Below are 19,422 nucleotides of genomic sequence, written 5' to 3'. Positions count from 1 at the left end.
AAAAAAAAACAAACAAAAAAAAAACAGAGCCTGGCACCTCCTGCCCCCTCACTTGCTTCCTCTCTTGCTGTGTGATCTCTGCACAAGCCAGGTCCCCTTTGGCTTTTGCCATGAGTGGAAGCAGCCTTAGGCCCTCATAATCAGGAGCCAAATAAACCTTTTTTATTTATAAATTACCCAGCCTCAGGCATTCCTTTATAGTAATACAAAACAGACCTGACACTTTCTCTTCTTCCTCAGGGTGTTGTTATGTCCAAAGCCATCTTGCCATGAGCAGCCTGAGAATGGAGCCAATGACTGAGGGTGGCAGAGCAGAAAGATGGTAAGAGTCTGAATCTGTAATAACTGGGCTGGCCACTGAACCTGTCTACCCAACCCTCTTCCCCTTGGGGATTACAGTTATCCCCATCAATGAATTTTTAAAAATTGTTTAAGGGTATTTGAATCTGGTTTCTATGACTTAAAGCCAAAAGCATTCTAGCTAAAATAATTTGCCATGTAGTAAATGTTTATTAAACCTTTTAAGTAAACATTTATTAATGTTTATTAAACATAACTTGATTTTAAAGTTGTGGTCTTGGAAATGAATAAGCATGTCCCTTGTGAGTCTGTCATGCAATGGGATCTGGAAAAGGGAAATACAGTATTCTTACGGTCATCTCCTTATAAGCCCACACTTATTTTGTTTATTTGACCCTACCACTCCGATAGTACAGGCTACACTTATTTTCCTGGAAGATGAAGAAAAATTTGGCCGTGAGCTATGCAAGGGGAAGTAAACAAAGTCACGAGACACAAACAGAAAACTTCATTTCCATTCAATCTCTGACCCCAAGAAAAAGTCACTTTGGGGAGATACATAAAGTTTAAAAAATTAAAGTGCAATTAATTGTAGTTAAGTTTTAAAAAATTAAATCTGGGTTCCGCTGGCACATGAATAGAGCAATGAAATGGAATAGGAAATCAAGAAGTAGACCCAAATACATACAGGGATTTAGCATATGATAAAAAAAAAAACCTCATTTCAAATCAGTGGGGGAAAACTGGATTTTTTATTAATGGCGTCTGGACAACAGGGTAGTCAGCTATAACAGTAAATAAATGTTAAAAGTTACAGCTATACCTCACACCTTGCCAAATAAATCTCAGATGGGTGGGTCAGAGATTTTACAAACATGTGAAACCATAAAATATGAAAGAAATCATAAAAGATTTTTTGTTGTAATTTATAGCTTAAAAAACCTTTTAAAACATGACACAAATTACAGGAGTCATAAAATAAAGACTGAAAAATTCAGCTGTGCTTTAAAAAATATCTGCATGCAAAAATGACAATAGCAAGTCAAAAGTCAATGGACAAGTTGAGAAACATATTTGCAACTCATTGGTACACAATGAATCCTAGTTAGTAAGGAAAAGATGAAGAAACCAATAGAAAAATGAGCAAAGGACATTATATCAGGTGATATAGGTGGGCAATTTGGCAATATTTATTGAAATTACAAATATACATACTCATTGATTCAACAATTTTATTTCTAGAGATTACTTATAATACTTAAATATTCATAATGCTTAATAGCAATTATATTAAATTACAGACACACTCTTATGCATGGAAATCATTTATGAATAAGGTTAATCATTGCAGCATTGTTTGTAGTACCAAAAAATTGGAAGTAATGTAAATGATCATCAATGGAAGAGTAGTTAGACAAATGATCCCATTTGTCTAATGTAATGAATTACTAGTCATAAAAAAAAAGATTGAGGGAAAAGATTGAAGAGTTCTTTTTATAGTGAAATGATGTGGCATCATCTCCAAAATACATTAAGTAGAAAAAGCAAGGTACAGAAGAGAATAGTGAGTTACTATTTGTGTAAACAGAAGATCATGGGTGGTGTCTTATACAAATTCACTTGGATATTTCTGCAAGAAAAAGTAGTTAGTCAGTGACACTGATGCCCTCAGAGGGGAAACAGGGTGGCTGGTGCCTGTGGGTAGGAGGGAGGTTTCACTCTATATAATTGTATACCTTTTGAATTATGAACTATGTGAATGTATTACCTATTCCAGTTCCAAAATGAATACATTACCTTTTAAAAGGTATTTTGAAACCAAGAAAGAGAAATAGAAAACCCTCAACACTTTACCAATGAAAACTAAAGGTGAGGAACTGCAAATCTGATTCAACAAATGCAGCCCCCATATCTAATATGATTAGGGCCTAACATCCCCACAAACATCTTCAGCCTTTCTACCAACCTCAGGTAGACTAGGATTTGATTTGTCAACCTTAACCCCTCCCTGCCACTTCCCGTTCCTCCTGCTTTAAGGTCAGGTCTGTCTGCCTGGGATTTGCCTTTGGGCTCTGTCATCCTCACACCCTGCATTGATGACCTGCAGCGGAGCACCAAGCCGAGGGCATCCTACATTGCTCTGCTAAGCACAACTCATGGGCGTGATTGTTTGTCTTAAGGATGCAAAAGGTAGTTGAGATATTTAATGTCGAAATATTAGACTAAGGTTGAAGAAAATGAAGCAGATCAAGGTAGGAGGTTTTTACCTGTAGGTATCATAATGGGATGGTAAGAAGAAAAGATAATAAATCATAGAGAGCAGGAGAACCAACAACTTGCCACACTTCGACTGGATTTTTCTCTTCTTGGAGCTCTGTAGTTGATGCCTTATTAACATCAGAGGGGATTTGATGACTTGTCATATTCAGTCCTGACTACTGAAATGAAAAGGATAGAAAATGAAAAGTATGGAAAATGAAAATCAATTGCATTCTTTAATTTTAGTCATTCCATTCCTGGAGCATATTGAATACTACTTTGGGTTCTTTCATTGTTCAGGTTATTAATAACAAAGAGCCAAAGTATTTCACATTCCTAAAGAGTCTTTCATCTCAAAGGAGCCAATGTAATTCACTAATTCAGTTACCTGAACTACATTTGGTAATTATTTGAGGATCACTTCACCCAGGGGTGAATTTCGACGAGTTGTGTGACACAGCCGACAGTCGCTTCGTTCTCCAGTCAGTGCAAAAGAAAAATGAATAGCTAATGGGGGATGTTCTCCTAAAGGATTTTCCCAGTGAAAACTTCTGGGAGATGGATGCTGAAAGAATGTAATTAATTGCCCGAAATTAATACCTCCAACCTTACTCAAGGTTTTCTGACCTCTTTACTAGTGTCAGGGTGGAGAGGTGGCTTATCTCAGAACGGGGCCTTCTAGCAACTGAGAGACCTGTGAATAGCAGGCAGTCCATTGCTATCTCGTTTTACATTCATGTATTTTTTTTTATTGATTATAAATGGTATTGTATTTATAATGTTTCCACATATTCACTTTTAGAATACAGAAATACACATCACTTTTTAATTGTCACAATTGATTTTCATATGTTGATCTTATGTCAGTGACCTTGCTGAACTCAGTTTAAGGAAGGTTTTTGTAGATTCCTTGAGATTTTCTATGCAAACTATCACTGCGTCTGCAAATAGAGATAATTTTAGTCCTTCCTTTCTTATCTGTATGCCTTTTATTTCCTTTTCTTGCCTTATTGAGCCGGCTAGATCACAGTTGGACAGCAGTGGTGAGAGCAGACATTCTTGCAGACATGCTTGCCTTATAAGTGATCTTAGGGGAAAAGCAGTCTTCTATAATTATAATGTTAGTTGTGGTTTTTTTGTAGATGTTCTTTATCAGATTGAGAAGGTTCCTCACTATTCCTAGTTTTCTGAGAGTTTTTTTTTTTATCATTAATAGGTGTCAAATTTTGTCAATTGTCTTTTCTGTGTCTACTGATATGATCATGTGATTTTTTTCCTTTTAATTTATTAATATGGTGGATTACATTGATTGATTCTTGAACATTGAACCAGCCTTGCATCCTGTGAACAGGGATCATTCCAATGTTACCTAATTTTAAAGATCATATACAAGAAATAGTGTCTCAGTTATATGACCCTAATTTGGAGGAAGGGGATAAGGGGTGAGAAACGAGCTCTTGCAACAAGGGCATTTGCCTTGGTCCACCTGACTGGATCAAATAAGACTTCTGGCCAGGCACGGTGGCTCATGCCTGTAATTCCAGCACTTCGGGAGGCTGAGGCAGACAGATTGCTTGAGTTCAGGAGTTTGAGACCAGCCTGGGCAACACAGTGAAACCGTATCTCTACAAACAATACAAAAATGAGCTGGGCGTGGTGGTATGTGCCTGTAGTCCCAGCTACTTGGGAGGCTGAGATGGGAGGATGGCTTGAACCCAGGAGGCAGAGGTTGCAGTGAGCCAAGATGGTGCCACTGCACTGCAGCCTGGGTGATAGAGCCAGATCCTGTGTCAAAAGAAAAAAAAAGGTGGCAAGAGGTACTGAGGTCCAAGAGATGATATATCTAGCACTCCCTTCCACCTCAATGAATCCAACAGGAAGCAAAACCCTTCCATCTTCTCCTTACTAATTATGCTGTAAATACTTTCTCTTAATTTTTAATGTCATCTTTCCTCTTTTATTTCTCCCATCGTCGTTCCAAAACCCATTCAGAAGGGTGTATTTGCAGGCATGTTGTTGGGGTGGTAGAGTAGAATGGGAAAAGAAAGAGGTAAGATGTGATGCAAATAGAATATATTTCAGCTGAATGATCTGTTTTAACAATCTGTGTTTGTCTAGAGATGTTTGAGAGCATGAGAAAGGAAGTCAAGGAAAGCTTGACCATCCCCGGCAGAGTCTGGAGTTTGGCAGCTGGGAATGGAGATAGTGTGCAGAGTGAACAAAGGTCCAAGATGAGCTCAGAGCCACTGAATGACAACACACCTTCTGAATGCACATGACTCCTCAGATTCCTCTGGTCTCTCTCTAACACCTCACAGAGCAGCTGCCACAACACACCACTCTCAGGTTCATTAGTTATTCTTTAGGGGGTTAGAGCACAGCATGAAGGAAGCAGGGTTGATTGGTTTTATTCCTGCAATGATTAGGGCATTTTGCACTGCTTAGTGGCCCTATCCTGCTCCCTGAGGCTAGTCTACAGGTGGGAAATATTGGTCCTGCCGAGGAACCAACTGGCATCACCAGATGCATTGGCAACGTTGGAAAAATACAATCTCATGAGCAATGGTGTGCCTCATGTGTCCTAAATGTTTTTCTATGCCAGTGATTTTCAAATTATTTTAGCCTTTAAGTTTTTTTTTCCCTTCAACTGAAATCTTACTAGGAAACTCATCAAAAAGAAGAGGAGCTGTTCTGATTCAAGTTTGGCAGAATTCAGAGATCCATGTAAAGGATTCCTTTCCTCCTCTGAACTCTGCCACAATCATTTCAATAAACAAAATTTTAAAACTACTGTATTATGTGTTCTTTAATGCTGGTTAATGTTCTTACCTAATTTTACCTAATTTTAAAGGGAAGAGACTGAGACATGAAGGTGCTAAATAACTAACTTTTCCAAGTCAATGCCATGAGTTTGCATCAGTCAGGAACTGTGCTTGTCTGATCTGAAAACTGGTTTAAACAAGGCAGGGCTTTACTTTTCTGTCACCTAAGAGGACACTGTAGGGCAGTATAGGGCCGATGTGGTGGGGCTTATGAGGTCTTTGGGGACCTAGGCTCTGTGCGGCCCAACATTCCATGATCTCTAGGATGGATCCTCATCCCATGTTTATGATATGATTTCTAGAGCTCCAGCCATCTGATCAGCACATAGAAGATGTAGAAAGAGGGGGAATAGGAATAGAAGGGGTTTTCTAGAAAGGCTTAATGACTTTTGCTTACATCTGAAATGAGTAACTTAAAACATTAAGCTGGCATACTGACTACCTGATATGGTTTTGCTGTGTGTCCCCACCCAAATCTCATCTCGAATTGTAATCACCACGTGTTGAAGGAGGGGCCTGGTGGAAGGTGATTAGATCATGGGGGTTCTCATGAGATCTCATGGTTTAAAGTGGGTGGCAGTCTCCCTCCTCCGTCTCCTGCCACCTTGTAAGATATGCTTTGCTTCCCCTTCACCTTCCTCCATGATTGTGTTTCCTGAGGCCTCCCCAGCCATGTGGAACTGTGAGTCAAACCTCTTTTCTTTATAAATTACTCAGTCTCAGGTGGTTCTTTATAGTAGTGCGAAAATGAACTAATACACACCCTTTCCCCCAGCAATATAGGAGCTCTGCCAGTGAGGAAGGGGAGAGCTGACATTGGTGGATAACTAACAGTTTGGCACAAAATATGTGTAAAAAGTATGCCTCTAAGTGAGCACATGTCCTGGATTTATCCCAATTGCAAATAAGCTGCCTCTTCTCTTCATAAACCCACCAAGTCAATATTTCAGCACCTAAATGTTTTTTTCTCATTTTTTTCTTATTCAGAAGAGGCTCAAAACTCCTTTGTCAGATTAATGTCCTGTATTTTATTTTAGAAAATAAGGTGTTCATAAAACAACCTAACTTGTTATTTGTTAAAATTGCTTGACAAAGGAATTTTTTTTTTAAAATATCGCATATGTTTTGGATTGTCTTCAGACCATAATCCTGCTCTATGAGGGCAAGTGGCAGGTGGGAAGGTGTAGATCAGCAATATGTGGTTTGTGACTGAACGTGGAAGTTGGATTACACTTCAGGGTGCATAGATGCCTGCCCTTTGACCCTTTACTACATGAGGGTCTTTATTAGCTCCTCACTAAGGCATTCCTGTTCCCCACCTGCTTTCCTGCCCACCTCACAAGGGTGATGGGGGCACTACTGGTTCAGAGTGGGCTGCCACTGCCTGTGGTGTAGTGTGGAAGACAAAGAATGGACATGGATTGAAAAGACCTGGATTCAACTCTGCCTTTGTGACCCTTTGACAAGCCACCTCAGTTCTCCAGGCCTCATTTCCTCTTTAGTAAAATGAGAGGATTAGACTAGATGAGCTCTATGGACACTTCCAAATCAAATATTCTGATATTGTGTCTCCTGCTCCCATCCCCTGTCCTTTGTTTTCATGTGGGCTGGAATGTGAGGTACAAATGCTGCCAGTCACTGGATAAGGACTCTTAAAAGTCATCTGCTCACTTTCTTCCACCAGGAAGAATTATAATAAAAATTAGCCTGTTTCCTTAAGTTTTATGGATTTGTTTGATAGATCCTAGAGATTTTCCTAATGTAGGTCTTTAACTAAAATGCCTCCAGTTGGATTTAATGCCCATTTTCTCTTGCCCTGTTGATTATATGGCTGTCTGGATGTTCATAGGAAAACTTGAGACAAAATCACAATTGCAATAGGATGAAGAACATTTCCCAAAGGAATGGGATCCAGATTGCTCACTGTCTATTTATGAGTTCACTTTTTTTTTTTTTTGAGACTGACTCTCACTCTGTCTCCCAGGCTGGAGTGCAGTGGCATGATCTTGGCTCACTGCAACCTCCGCCTCCTGGGTTCAAGCGACTCTCCTGGCTCAGCCACCTGACTGGCTGGGATTACAGGAGTGTGCCATCATGCCTGGCTAATTTTTGTATTTTTATTGGAGACAGGGTTTCACCATGTTGGCCAGCCTGGTTTCAAATTTCTGATCTCAAGTGATTCACCTGCCTCGCCCTCCCAAAGTGCTGGGATTACAGGCACGAGCCACCGCACCTGGCTGAGTTCACTTTTTAACTGACTCAGTCCATCAAGAGAACTGGGCACCTGCTACGTGCCAGTCTCTACATGGAAAATGTGGGCTCCAATGCTTGCCTGATCTATTTTGCAGGTAAATGTGCTACTATGTGCCAGTCTCTGTCTCATGTGTATCATTTTCTTATGTAATCTTAACCATATGATGTAGGCATTTATCATTGAATTCTAATGTTTCTGTCTGCTGCTTCTTTGACTGAGGAAACTGTGCAATACCCTTTTCGCAATCATTTATTTACCTAATCTTTTTGGTAACTATTATGTGCTAGGGACCAGAGATATAACTGACCAAGACAGATAGGGTTTATCTGACAGGACTGTCAATCTATTCATCATAGTGCCCTACTTACTCCCAAGCACAAGCCTGACCAATCATGAAATGTCATGTTCCTTTGGCCAGTGATTAGACCAGGGGCTGGGAGAATGACCAAAGTAGGACCAGTTAGAGTCCTCGTATGCCATATGATCCAATGCTGGTTGCTGGAAATAGAGGGCTTCTCCTTCCCTTTATTCATTTAAGCCTTGGATTCAGATGTATATGGTACCTACCCCCACTAATGTACTTTGAAGTTTCAAAAACCAATAAATTTCCTTTTTGCTTAAGCTATTAGATTGAACCATATGAAAATGCCATATTTGCAGGTTGAATGTCAGAATTTCATCTGGTTTAACCTAGTAGTTTACATTTCTGCTGCCTATAATTGAATGAGTCCTGACTAATATGGGAGTACGGTTATCTCCAACTTAGATGAGAAAAATGAAGCAAGGGGTATTTGGTCAACGTCATGTTGCTATTAAGTATAGCAGGAATTAAAACCCTGGTGGCTTCAAAGCACATGTTCTTGATGAGCACTGAACAGAAGAGATTGTTGCTCACGGAGTGGGCCACAGGCAGCTGCCTGTCAGCGAACTATTTGCTACTAATCCATAAGAAGATAGGAAGTGCTGTGCCAGAGTGCAAAATCAACTATGCCACTAAGCATGCTCTTTAGTTCAGCATTTTTTTTAAATAGTAAGACTTTCTCAATGATGTAAGCAGTGAGCTGATTTAGATACTGGTGCAAGCTGCTTATCTCCTCCTGATCCAGTGTCAAATGGTCTTGTGGATTGGCACTTGGAGCAGCACTGGGTACAGTGGACCCTTGGGTTTGCTGCCCAGTGACAATAGCCTCCATTCACTGGGGACTTCCACAGAAGCCATATCTATGCCATGTGATGCTGACCTACTCTTCTGCTAGTCACAGCTGATTGGTTCAGGTCATTTGCTTGAGCCAAACTGGACCAATTAGATTTTCTTATCTAAGAATATGGAATCTCAAAAAGAGAAACAAAGGAGCCAGGAGAAGTAAGTAGTGAAACTACAAAAGCAGAATAAGCCCCAAAAACCCTTGTTTCCATGTCTTTGGAACTGTCGTTCTTACACTTTTGAGGTGTGGCTGTTCAACTCTTCCTGTACATTTTGTGAGATTACTAATATCCTTTCACAAGTAAATTCCTTTTTGTCTTAAGCCAGGTAGAGTTGGTTTCAAAAGAACCTTAATACCATTGAAAAATATAAGGAAGACCACATGTTCATGACTTAGGATTCTGTTAATAATTTCAATTATTTGCTAGCCTATGTGAGGGTGTTACCCACAATTCTGGGTCCCAGTAGTAGCTGGAAAAGTTGCTACCTAAACTGGGCATCCCCTCATCCCCTACTGTCAAATAGAAACAAAGACAAATATAGTCAATTAACTCTGATTACTAAAGACTCTGATAAGAATTGAACATCTTAGTTAAAGCAAATAATCAACTTTTATCTGTTTAACTGTAGATAAGTAGAAACCAAATGAATGAATTCACTCATTGCTAACATTAGGAGCGTTAGTCACCTTGGGGCTGCAGCACTGACATCTGCCCATCTAGCTGCCTTTAGAAGAACCATTTGCTCTGGGAACACAAACATCATCTCAACTACCTAAACTCAAACAACAGGTCCTTGAATTCAAACTTGTTTTGAAAAAAACTTATGATCGAGACACAACTTGAATCCTCTTATTACCCATCCATTTCTCTTTAGAAGTAATATATGAATAAAAACAAAATACTTGGAAATCTCCTAAGATTTTCTCACTGCTTGAAGTAGGAAGTCCCAATAGATAGTTCATTCCCGTTTGGTGAAGAAAGCAGCTAAAATGGAGGTTTGAGATGAATGCTTAGCAGCTGGAAGTTGCTGCGTAGGGCGATAACAGGAGAAAGGAAGCAGGTGAAAGTTCCTGCTGCTCTTATTTGGGGGAAGATGCTGGGAGAGGCCTTACAAGCTTGATGCCTTGATCATTTATTTCTGAGTTCAGAATAATTGTCTCCCACACGCTTACCTAGAACCTCTGTGATCTTGGTTCTGAATAGGTTAATCTATTTTTAATGGCTACCCAAATACTATTAAGCTAATTCTTGCATTCCTTTGCTCTTCCTATTTAAAAATAAAAGTTCTGATAGTAATAGATGTCCCTGCCATTGTGGCCAAGAGAATCACCTACAGATGCTCTCTGAACAGAAAAAAATTGAACCTGAGATTCACATATCTATGCTTGTAATTCTCCACATTTACAACCTCTTAGTCTTTAAAAAATCTAATGATTTAGGTGCAGAGTTCTTTTTTCTTAATTGTATTGTTGGACTTATCTTAAACATAATCTGTAAGACTCAACATAATATCATTTATCCAGTATTTTTTATTGTACTAAATTTCAGGACTAATCTAAGTTTAAACTCTTTATTTTAGAAAATCAGTAACAGCAGCTAATTAGCACATCTCATTCTGGATGTATTTGCCAACCAATTTCAGAGACTCATTTGCCTGTTAAGAGATTTTATTGAACACCAGCACCACAGACTCTCCTTTTTTTCTAGTAGACAGCTCATGCTTATTATCTTATTACAGGAATGCCACTGGTTAAATCAGGCTCTGAATATAAATAGCCATATTACTGCCATCAGGCATCAATGTTTATTTAGTGGCTGTGAGTCATGCATACCTCTTTGATCGGGTTTGGAATGAGCCATTGCCGTTTTTGTTCAAAAAGGTTATTTGCAAAGGCTACAGAAGTATCAGTTAGATTAAACATGAAATTAATCAGCGTGGAATTTTATCAGCCATTTCTGCCACCAAACACCAGGTGTCAAGAGCATGTGCAAATGAGGGCTGAACATAATGAAGCTGGGGACAGCTTAGTAGAGAGGTCAGAAAAGATTCCAAGAGGTCTGAGGGAGGAAAGGTGGAGGGAGGCAGCGAGGAAGGAGGGAAGACAGGCAGGCAGGTAATATTGAAGGCCTGCTGAATCATCTGGAACTACTTGGCAGTTTTACATAGCATATCTCATAGCACAGTGTGTGGAATGGGAGTTAGGTGACCTGCGAGCTTGAGCTCTGATCTGCCCAGTCCAGTGATCTTAGGAAAACAACTTAATGCATACAGGCATTACAAAGCATGCAGATAGAACATATGACAAACTTGTACAAAAGCAGGGAAACCACCTCAATGTTTCTCTAGACTAAAAATATCAGAGAGAAATAGACCCAAGGCAGATGTGATGTGGCTTTTTGTTGATGAAACTATGATGGCAGAGAACATGTGGCCCTTTAACTGGAGGGCTCACTGAAACTGGGTCTATTCCGTCATTCAACATTTAGTGTATCCTCTGCTTGTCAGGCACAGTGCTGAGCAGGCCTGTGAGTAATTATACCATGGTTAGTGCTATGATGATTGCCACTATAAATTCCTGTTGACCTCATTCTCAACCCTGCTTTCAGCACTGCTCGGCGATTCTGATACATTATTCCGAGCGACTCTTCCCGCCATTGTCCACGAAGCCAATTTCTAGCACTCCCTGCTGTCTTCAAGCTTCTGTCTTCCCAGCCTCCATTCTGTTTACTCTCAGTGGCTGATCAGACCTTCCCTACAGTGAAAATGAATTTATCTACATTCACACTGATCCACTCCCTCTCCCATATTCTCATCTCAGGGAATGTCTTTCCTCTTAAAACAGGCAATCCTTCTGTGATTTGGATCCCATTCCCTCCTGGAGGTCGTTTTCTACCTAGAATCTTTAATTCTTCCCTCTCAACTAGCTTCATCATTCCAAATTAAAAAAAAAAAAACCCTCCTTCAACCATACCCCTCTTCAGGAATCCTCCTCCATTGTCAAAGGCAAGCTACCTGAAAGAATTGTTTACCTAGAATTTTCATTCCCTCGAGTTCCCTGGGAGACCGACACAGAGCTTTGAATGCAGGTGGTGAACTGGGGAAAGCTCTCAGAAGCTGCTCCAGGGCTGGCATGAAGGAGTCTCTTGGAAACTGTGACTTTAAAAGATGTACAGCAGGCCCTCCAATAAAGTTGTTTGGTGCAATGTTCTTTCTTTATAACATTGATGAGGAAAAAAAATGTTTTATTGTACATCATTTCATTTAAAGTAGTAGTTTCCAAGAACCTATTCACTTTAAGTGAGGACCTACTGTGGATACAACAGTGGCATCATCCAATTCTAGGGAACTCTAGGGCTGGGATGGCCTTTAGAGATGACCTGAATTGAAGCAAAGGGGACAGGCCTTTGTAACCCCTCATCAACCAGCCATTGGATGCACAGGGCAGGCACATCAACTTGGGTAAGTCAGTTTCCTTTGATAAAAGATCATTCTTGCAGAGGAATTCAGCTGTGAGCCATCAGCGGGCTAAAGTCCTGGCAGCTGGGGAATGAGTGCTTCAACCCTAAAAGGGGGTTCTGGGTGGCACAGCCTAGCACATGCTCTATAATGACAACCATCTTTCTGTCACCTGGCTTTGTCTCTCCTGAGCTCCAGACTCCATCGACATTCAACTGCCTACTGCAGATTTCCCTTTTGGCAACATGTGAGATACAATAAAACAGATATAAAATTTAACGCTCATCACCACCTTCTACAGCTCTACTCCCTCTTTAGGTAGTTCTCTGTCTGTATTAGCCTGTGTTCACGCTGCTGATAAAGACATACCCGACACTGGGAAGAAAAAGAGGTTTAATTGGACTTACAGTTCCACATGGCTGGGGAGGCCTCAGAATCATGGCAGGAGGCGAAGGGCCCTTCTTACATGGTGGGGGCGGCAAGAGAAAAAATGAGGAAGATGCAAAAGCAGAAACCCCTGATAAAACCATTAGATCTCATGAGACTTATTCACCACCACGAGAACAGTGTGGGGGAAACCGCCCCCATGATTCAAATTATCTCCCACTGGGTCCCTCCCACAACACATGGGAATTATGGGAGTACAATTCAAGATGAGATTTGGGTGAGGACACAGAGCCAAACCATATCACTATCTTTGCAGATAGACGGTAACTTGGCAGTTACCCCTCATTTCTGTCTCTTGTGGGTTACTTCAGGGTATATTTGTTCTTTGCAGGCCTTCTGAGGAGTCTTATGTGCTGAACAAACATACCTGCTGAGTGACCCGCTGTCTCTCTTTTGCATCCTGCTGTGAAGCAGGAGCCAGAGTGATGATGCAGCACATTGCGTTTCCCCGCAGCTTTCCTTGCCCACTTCCCTTTTTTCCTCATTCTCACTGCTTTGGGCTTGTACCTACCAAATGCATTCTTAGCAGCTTAACTGTGACTTCAGGCTTCGCTTTTTAGAGGAACTGGGAGAAGACACTATCTTTTCCCTTATTCCTTACTTCCAGTGAACTGCTACCGAGTCACTTCAATTCTAATTTCTGGAATTAGAATTATCTATCTCTCTTTTTCTCAGTGTCTGCATTGCTACCACTCTAATCCAGGCACGATCATTTCCACTTGGATTGGTACTTTAGCCTCCTTAACTGGCCTCCTACAACCAGGCTTTTTGCCACCCTGTAGCTTGACACATGGTAAAACTTAATATTAGTTGCAAAAGTAAATGAATAAATGAATAGGTATGTCACAGGGCACTGTATTGTAATTGGACTACTTTAGAAAACACTGAAGTGCTGAGATAAGAACTTTTACTAGATTGTGGTAGCCCACACAACACCTTCTCTTCTTTGTTGTTCTTCTACTTCTAAAATTTCATGAGGTTTTCAGGAGATTTAAATAAATAATATATGTAAAACATTAGAGCCTGCCACGTGCGGTGGCTCATGCCTGTAATCCCAGCACTTTGGGAGGCCAAAGCTGGTGGATCACCTGAGGTCAGCCTGACCAGCATGGTGAAACCCCATCTCTACTAAAGACCAGACTGACCAACATGGTGAAATCCCGTCTCTACTAAAAATACAAAAAGTTAGCCGGGTGTGGTGGCGGGTGCCTGTAGTCCCAGCTACTCTGAGGCTGAGGCAGGAGAATCACTTGAACCCGGGAGGTGGAGGTTGCAGTGAGCCTAGATCGCGCCATTGCACTCCAGCCTGGGTGACAAGAGCAAGACTGTGTCTCCAACAAACAAACAAACAACAACAACAAAACATTAGAGCCATGTGGGGTACGTACTAAGCACAAAATAATTTTTAATTATCTTCATCATATTATCCTTCCATGGATTTTTTTTTGTTTCTCCCATCTCCTGAGAGTTAAAATTGTTTTAAAATATTTAATTAAAAATTGAGTAAATTCCATTTTCTATACCTAGCACTCCTCGGAAACAAAATACAGTAGAAATCTAAGTAATCATCCACCTAAATATCGGCACTGTCAAGGTGAGTTGTTTAGTGTCTGTGTAATATGTTTTTGTGAACACAAAATATAATTTAAACCTCAAGATTTAAAAATTAATACTCAATTTAGAAAAGTTAAAAAGTAGTCCGGGAGCGGTGGCTGACGCCTGTATCCCAGCACTTTGGGAGGCCAAGGAGGGCGGATCACCTGAGGTCGGAAGTTTGAGACCAGCCTGACCAACATGAAGAAACCCCATATCTGCTAAAAATACAAAATTAGCTGGTGTGGTGGTGCATGTCTGTAATCCCAGCTACTTAGGAGGCTGAGGCAGGAGAATCGCTGGAACCCGGGAGGCAGAGGTTGCCGAGAGCCGAGATTGCGCCATTGCACTCCAGCCTGGGCAACAACAGCGAAACTCCATCTCAAAAAAGAAAAAAAAAAAAAAGACAACTGAAAAGTTAAAAAGTAAAACTCTAATTTTCCTTAACCTTTCAAGTTTAAATTCAGGGAGTATGATTATGGTTTGATTGACTAGGTGAACAGGCTAAATTTCCTTAAGCAATTTGTCCTATTTACATCTTAATTTATAAAAATTCTTTTGAACACTTTAGACTGTATTTTAAAATTAAGTATATTTTGATTTTTTTAAAGCACTTTTACTGCCTAACCTATCTACCAAAACCTTCCCCAACTAATAGATCAATTAATGAATGTGCTCCATCTCCAATGCATTCCACTTTGTGTCATTCTTTCTCTTTCAACTTAAAATCCAAGTCTAAAATCACTCCGTTAAATATTTTAAATTTGAATCAAAGGCTAAATCGATAACATTCCCTGAAATCTCTTAAACTCTCCAAAAACTTAAAGTATAAAATATACACAGATCATTCCTAAACATATGAAAAACTATTAATAACATGATTTGGTTTCTTTCATCATCTTCCTTTTTACTTAGAAATGTTCTAAAGCTGACAGATAGCTTTCACCATCTCAAGCAGGGTGGGGTTGCTTTTGGTGAGGGGTTTTGGCTGGGATACAATTGTGAGGTCTGAATGCTTTCCATGGTCAGTTCACTGAAAAAGACGCTGAGCACTTTTTTAATAGTCACAGTGATAACAAGGGACTCCTTGTTCATGCCCTACTAATGGGGCTATCTTCACAGCTGACCTTCTTGTTTCAAATTAGACCATTATCCAATCCTTTCTTCTGATTTGAACCCTCAGCTCTGGCTAGTTTACCTCTTGATTGGAGTTAATGTATCTATTGACCACTGATTGATTTGGATTTTTATTTCACTTACTTTTCATGTGTGACTATTGTCCACAATCCTAAAGATATTTATATGATCAGGCACATTTTTGTCACTTGTGGGAATGAAAAAGGAAAAAAAAAATTGAGCACAATTTGGGTTGTATAAATGTCATCATACGTGAGTTTGTATACATATGCTATTTTTTTCATAGTTGTATGAAGTGGGCATAATTATGTCCATTGGGTAGATGAGGAAACAGGTTCAGAAAGTTAAGTAGCTATTAAGTTGCAGAGTCAGGATACTAAACCTAGTTATGACTCTGTAACCCACAAGCTGTACTCTCTGGGGACCATCATGTCCTACCCCTGGGGTTTCTAGCTGGAAAACAAGCCTGGCCACGTGTGCAGACAACTCTTGAGACTGTCTTTTTAAAAAATTATTTTTCCCTACTTTTCCCTCTGTCTTTTTGCAGCAAAGCAAAATCATGAGCAGTTTGGGGTCATGGCAATGAGCTGGACATCTGACATGTTCTCTTCCCTTCTGTGAGGTATCACACATTAGTGGGCCAACTGGTGACCTCAGAGACAGAGGCCTGAGGGCTTGGGGGGCAGGAGGGTCCAATTCTTCATGACAGGCTCTTGCTGGAGGTGGCCTTTTCATCATAGGGATTTCCTGTAGCTCAGTAATTGTCAAGCTCCTCAAAAAAAAAAAAAAAAAAAAAAAAAAGCAAAGAAAAATACCCAGCAGGTTCCACTGTTGGCTTGGGGGGATGCCCAGGTGATGGCTTTTATTTCTCTTTTAAAAACAAAACTTTTATTTTGATATAATTTCAAACGTAGAGAAAAATTGGAACAGTTAAAAAAAAATCTCCATATACACGTCACCGAGAATTGCTAATTGTTAATATTCTGCCCTGTTTGCTTTATTATTCTCTGAACTATTTGAGAGTGTGTTGCACACATTGTGCCTCTTTACCCCTAAATACTTCACTGTAAATTTCCTAAGAACAAGGATATTCACTTACACAACCACAGCACAGTTATTAAATCAGGAAATTTTGAAGTGGACATAACACTATTTTCTCGTCTACAGACTTTATTCAATTTTCACCAATTATGTTCTTTTTAGCAATTTTGCTTTTCTGGTCCAAAATCCAATACAGAATTAAGCATTACCTTTATTTATATGGATTTTTAATTTGCATAATCTGTAATGATTCTTGAGCTTTACGTGCCTTTCATGTCATTGACTTTTTTTTTTTTTTTTTAAGAGTACAGACCATTTATTTTCCAGACTAGCCCTCAGTTTGGGTTTCTCTGATGTTTCCTCATGATGTACTCATTTTTGACAGGAATCTTAAACCAGTGATATCATTTCCTTCCCAGCGCATCCCATCAGGAAACACTAGATATCAGTTTGACCCATTATTGATGCTGACTTTGGTTACTTGGTTAAGGTAATATCTGCCAGATTTCTTCACTGCAAAGTTACTACTTTTCCCTTTGTAATTAATAAATAATTTGTGATGAGATATTTTGACACAATGTAGATAAACTGTTCCTCATCAGATTTTTAGCCATTAGTTCTATCATTTATTGATGATTCTTATCTAAATCAATTATTGCCATGATGGTTACAACATGTTGATTTTTCTAACACCATCATTTTTTCTACATTTATTAGTTGACATTCTGTTGTAAGGGAGCAGTTACCTGCATCATTAATTATCAGTATGGACTCGTGGATTCTTATTTTTTTAGTTGGTTATTGTCCATTACTACAATTATTAATCTTGATGCTCCAATTGTCTCAGATTTGACCAATGGAAGCACCTTTAAGTTGGTTCTTGCATTCATTTGACATGTCTCCATCATCTGTTGAGCACTTGCTTCCTATCTGACACAAGATAGTCCATATCTTCTTGGACTTTTTCTGGCCATGCTCTGGAATCAGTCATTTCTCCAGGAAACCCTAGTTCCTTTTAGTGGGGAATGGTATTTAGAAACCAAGATTAGGGTGCTGGGTGTCCTTGCTGCTACTGATATATCAAAACTTCTAGGCCCTTTCAACACACAGAATTAAGAAACACACACACTCACCCACACCCCCATACACCCCCATATATATGTGTGTGTGTGTGGGTGTGTGTATATATATATAATAAATTTATACTATATCCAGTTTCAATCTAGCAGTACAAGATTTTTCACAGCCTACTCCCTCCTTATTTGTATCTCCTTTCTCTAATAGTGAGAGACCTGGTTCACAACATCCTGAAAATATTTATTTGCCCAATTCTTCATGCCTAGAAAATAATTTCAGAATTATTCATCTATACCACTGTGAAAAATGGACATGCTAAAGTATAGTTCACCATTTGTTTGTAGTTCTTTTTTTCTTTAGATCAAGGTTATATAAGCAAAATATTAAGTTCGACTGTTATTTAGGGTGTGGACCTATAGTCCCACTACTCAGGAGGCTTGATCTCGGGAGTTCCAGGCTGCAGTGAGCTATGATGGTGCCACTGCAGTCCAGCCTGGGTGACAGAGCAGGTCTCTATCTCTCTCTCTTTTTTTTAAAGTTATTTAGGTATTTTTCTCCAGTATACTTATTCATTTGGGAATGTAAGTCTCATTTGTATTGTACTTTGGGTTTCTCACCTACCTCCATTTTTGTTGGTTTAACTTTATGGTTTTGAGTAAGTAAAACTGAGTAAATAAAATAGTAACATGCTTTCATAGCCAAAATGGTACCAGAAAAGTATATTTCAAGATCTCTTACTTCCTCCTCTATCCCTTTTACCCTGTTTTTACTCACACCCTATGGGTAACCAAAGTTAGTTTCTCATTTATTCTTTCTGTGTTCCCTTTTGCAAAAATAAGCAGATACATGCATATTTTCTTATTTAATTTTTATTTTCTTACACAAAAGGTAGCATACCATCTTTACTCTTTGCACTTCACTTTAGCTTAAAAATTACAGAATATACTCCACTTTTTAATTTTAGCTTGGGGTGATCTTCTGTAAATCACTCCATATTATCTCATAGAGATCTTCCTCTTCTTTTTTATAGCTGTACTGTACTCCATTGAATGGATGTGCCATTGTTTAATTACTCTCATGTATGAAAATTTAGGTTGCTGCCAAAAGTTTGTAACCACAAATATTGCTATTATGATTAACTGCTATGTCTTCTCTTATTATACAGTTGTAACTGGGTGAAGTCATGAAAGTGGAACTGCCAGTCAAAAGGATAGTTTAGTTGGGTATTGCCATATTCCCTGCTATAAGTATTGTACCATTTTTGTGTTTCCCGCAGGGATATATGAGGTGACTGTTTCCACACAGCCTTGCCCACAAAATGTTTTGTTAAGTTTTTTAATTCTTGATAAACTTTGATAGAAAAAAATCTGTTTCAGTATTATTTTAATTTATATTTCACTGATTTTGTCTTGGAACACCTTTTTTTACATGTTCATGATTTTTAAATTTTTTCTGTAAGTTATCTGTTAATATTTTACTATCAAATTTTTAGTCATTTATGCCATTTTTTAGAGTTCTATGTATATTGGGTGTATTTGGTTAACATCCCTAATACATAGAGATCTCTCTCTATTATTGTCTTCATCTCCATCTTTATTGCTATCTTCTTTTTTAAAGGACACAATTCTCCCTTTTACTTTTTTTAACACGTTTTTATAACAACATTGTTTTAGAGACATTTAATGACAAGTGACTTTGCCTGGATAATTACTGGTGAATAGAGACCCTTGAGAGATGATAGAGGCTGGGTGTGGTGGCTCACACCTGTAATCCCAGCAGTTTAGGAGGCCGAGGCAGGAGAATTGTTTGAGCCCAGGAGTTCAAGACCA

The 19,422-nt window shown here is 39.3% G+C and overlaps 1 long non-coding RNA gene across 3 annotated transcripts in view; it reads left to right on the top strand.

Moving 5' to 3' along the window:
* The window catches only part of LOC104001998 (uncharacterized), a 405,779-nt gene that overhangs the window by 277,412 nt on the left and 108,945 nt on the right, over positions 1-19,422 (top strand). For all 3 annotated transcript variants that reach the window (XR_008539202.2, XR_010150903.1, XR_008539201.2), the window contains one exon: positions 241-322. This is a non-coding gene — a long non-coding RNA (uncharacterized LOC104001998). The remainder of the gene's footprint in view (positions 1-240; positions 323-19,422) is intronic.

This window comes from Pan troglodytes, chromosome 15, assembly GCF_028858775.2.
Source record: "Pan troglodytes isolate AG18354 chromosome 15, NHGRI_mPanTro3-v2.0_pri, whole genome shotgun sequence".
Taxonomy (NCBI): domain Eukaryota; kingdom Metazoa; phylum Chordata; class Mammalia; order Primates; family Hominidae; genus Pan; species Pan troglodytes.
The sequence above is the reverse complement of the archived record's forward strand: the minus strand, read 5'-3'. Positions and strand labels throughout refer to the sequence as shown.